Genomic DNA, 4,104 nt, shown 5'->3' with positions numbered 1-4,104 from the left:
AAAAAGATTCATGCAAACACAACGTATCTCTACTCCTAATGGAGCAGTTGGTAGTCTCGCTTCCAGGGTTTTTTTCGTCCCACCACTTTCGTCCGGTTTTTTTCGTAGGTTAACCATTGTAGATTTTTTTCGATGCTGGTTTCTTATTCACCGGTTTATTTACCCCTCAGCTCTTTCCTTGCAAATCAGCACTTTCCAAACGTGCACGCAATCACGGATCTAAATTTACTAACTTATCCAAATCAACCGATACCTTCCACTATTGCAAATTTCTTTAGGAAACAAATAATAGATTTTAAGGAAACAAATAAAAGATTTTAAAGACGCATCATACTTTACTAACAATCACTAAAATCAAATCTAAATTAATTAACCTTACCTTAAATCACTCAATCACTTTAATTAGAAAACATTTTCTTTCCTAACTGCACCCCGCTTAGTGTGCACATAACAATCCAAAGTAATTAGAGTCAGATGATTACATGATTGAATCCATTTATTTAGAGCGACATGATTGCGTTCCGGGATGGAGGCCATGATTTCGTCGAGGTCGTTGCTGCCTCCTACACTCAAGGTGTGTCGCCGAGATCGAGGCGAGCATGAGGAGCTGTGGCCACCGCCATGGTCACCCCATCGCAGGGGATGGAGCACGCCATCGGCCTACAGCTTGTGGAGATCACTGTTGCTCTTCAGGTCGCATGGTGACCGGATCTTGCCGACGTGTCCCTCCCCGACGACCTCCTCTTCGCCCGGTTGGCCGGCATGGATCTCGCCACTACTGCCCTCAACTTCTCTGCCTCGAGCTCGACGGTCAGCCACCATGGATCCCCCAGCTGGAGGGTCACGTGAACCAGCCGTCCTCCCATACTGCAGCGGCGAGAAGGTGACATGGCTCTCCGTACACGAAGAGTGGAGTTCGGTCAAGTACTTATATACTTGGCCTCTACTGCTGATCCATGTACATGGAGAAGAACAGACAACCGCTCATTCATGCTTCGTTCCACTCCTTCGCGCTACATTACTGGAGGTGACATTTTCCTATCTCTCTATGTTGTAACAAGCCTGTTGCCTGCATAGTTAATGGATTTTTTATTTAAATTTATCGCTGCTTAGTGCTTTGTTGCAATTGTTCACCCAAGATTCTTATATATAATCTGAGCGTATGTAGGCATACTTAGCTTTGCTATTCCATTTTTTCTGGCGCATAGAAATAAGAGTATTGTCCAGGTTAGGTATTCAATTGAGTATGGTATTTGGATTGCTATCAGAATGTCTTTTCTATGCATGTGATTTCTCACATCTGGTTATAATATTTGTGAAGACGTGCATTGCACGTGCACTTGGAAGCGGGCCCGTGGCCCGCGCTGGACAGCACCGACAACGACCCGAGCCACCTTGTCCGCGTATTCTTGGAGCTGTGGCTGGTCGATTTACATGAAATTAACTTCCTCAATTCTGGTGGCAAATATAATATACATAATCCATATTGTTATGCACTAGCGTGTATGTGTGAAATAGATGGATTATTGTCCCGTACCCAATAAGATGAATATGTGTGTGTGTTAGAGAGAGAGAGGGAGAGGGGGATAGAGAGTGAGGAAGAGGGAGGGAGAGTGTGTGTCTGTGTGTGTGTGAGGATTTAATGGTAAAAAAGGTCGCCAATGTCGTAATATTGAACTCTTAAAGTTAATGTGGCCCCGTTGCAACGCACGGGCGTTCTTCTAGTTTTTATTACATTTCAGACATTTAGAAGAAGAAAAGCCGTTCCGACCCTAAACCAATCTTATGGCGGTGGTCGGCGTCCAAGCCCTTGTTGTTCCCTTCCTGGGACCGCCTCCTCCATCCGTTGTCTCCATGAGCACCGGCCATATATAAGACCGATGAAGTGAAGCTCCGGTATCCCGCGAGGAAGAGTAGAACATAGGATACAGAACGAACCGCGTGGGACACAAGGCCCAGACGCCTCTCATGCCCTACTTGTTCTCGAAGGAGACTGCACCTTGCCCGTCGCTGGTGGATGTGAGGTCCACAATGAAATTGCGGCGCCGGTGCTGTAGTTGTCCCACCGGGTCGCCTGGAAGTTCGTCGTTGATATTTAGGAGGCGTAGCTGATGTTGTTCTCATCCGTGATCGCCTGCAGCTATGCCTCGGTCGGCCTGTTTGCATGTCGCTTCAGTTATGGCCTCAACTAATTGACGTCACTGACCGTCAAATAGAAGGTCTCTAGGCGAGATCTCTTGTATGACGCTCCTTGCGTCATAAAGTTGAGGCTATGCTGGAGGCTCAAGCCTAGTGGTCCAGCTCGCTCTAACATGATGGGTGGTGAGCTTCCTTGAACTATTTTTTTCTTCCAGTTTTCAATTCGATTTATGCTGAAAAACTGGGTGTTTATTCTTTACCGGGTTAAATATTTGAAATTGTTCATGATGCAAATAAAATTTTAGTTACTATGTGTTTAAAATTTTTCATCCTGTATTTTAAAATAGTGTGCATTTAAAAATATTTCACCATTCAGTATGTATTTAAAAGATGTTCACTTTATATTAAATTTTCACTTATACGAAACATGCTCAGTGTATATTAAAGTGTTCAATGTGCATTTTAAAAAGTTCATTTTTATTCGAATACCGTTCAGCATATACTGAAGAAACATTAAATCTATAAAAATATATAGAAACAGGAAAGGAAAAACTGCAAGATAAAAAAAGAAAAATCAGGAGAAAATCAAACCTGGAAGAAATCATGATAAAGAAAAAAACCACTAAACCAAGAATAGAAAATATCAAGCAAGAAAAAAGTACCAACAATATAGTAAAATAGAATATTAAATTAAAAAAATGAAAAGCCGGACAAAACTGTGTGCCAACTCAATATGTGTTTTCAGAAAATGTCACCATTTTCAAAAATTGTTGATAAAATGTGTCCATATGCGAGAAGATTTGTCCATATGCGAAGTAGGTAAGGCTATCCCCCTTCATTGCCATCAGTGCTTCCGATGAGTCAGACTGGACAATGACAGCCCCCTCACTATGTTGAATAGCCAGGGCCATTCCGTGCATTAACGCATGTAGTTCGGCCTCCAGTGCATCATTGCAGTTAAATATGCATCTGTAAGCTGCAAAAATAACACTGCCGCCATACCATCATAGTACCATCCCTGCTGCCGCAGAACCATCTGCCTCGGTGTAGGCTCCATCCACATACAAGGCGACCCGTCCAGGTGGTGGCCTCGGCCAGGGCAGCGCTGGGACTGCTGCTCGCGGTGTAGCTGGGTTGATATCCACTGCCGGCATCTTCCCCTTCATAGTACACGTCCTTCGGCCACCGTTCCTCCCCATCCCCGTTCTCCCGCCACCGCTCTTCCCCAATTTCATTGTCCTAACTTTTAAATTTAAAAACATCGTTATGGCTTCATCTCTTCAAGAAAAAAAAATCTCTCTACCGCTCAACATCCTAGCACTCCATTGCTTGAATTGTACCGAGAATGCTGATCTTAGTAGGTGCACTAATTGTGGTAACTACTATTCCAAAATAACTACACTCATTTCGATGATTTACTACCTCCGTCCGGGTTTATTAGGCCCTCTAGTATTTTGAGCCAAACTTTGACCATTCATATGACTAATAAAATATAGAATATATGCTACAAAAAGTACATAGTTGGATTTGTACTTGAAAGAGCTTTTCGAAGGTATAATTTTTGTAACATATAGTTTGCATTTTATTAGTTAAATTTGTTGGTCAAATTTTAGCCCAAAATGAGAGGGGGACTAATAAACCGGGACGGGGTAGTAATCTGTTGTGAAGTCCAAGTTTTGGCAAGCTCGCTGAATTAAAAATGTAGTACAAACTTTATCTCAAGGGTCAGAAATAAATGGAGCATGCGACGTTCCTTAAATGTCATGCCGAATCTAAATTACGGCCTACTCCATGCATGTTGCAGACGGGCAACTACCTTTTTCTTATAATGGGCATTTTTTATTGACTCATCATATCGCATCAGAGCGATACAAGGAAAATGAATTTACATCCGGACTCTGTATGATTAAGATGCACATAACCAAAAAATCGCACATTCTAAAAAATGCAGCAAAAAATAAAGTC

This window comes from Triticum dicoccoides, chromosome 2B, assembly GCF_002162155.2.
Source record: "Triticum dicoccoides isolate Atlit2015 ecotype Zavitan chromosome 2B, WEW_v2.0, whole genome shotgun sequence".
Lineage (NCBI taxonomy): Eukaryota > Viridiplantae > Streptophyta > Magnoliopsida > Poales > Poaceae > Triticum > Triticum dicoccoides.
Note: the sequence above shows the minus strand (reverse complement) of the source record.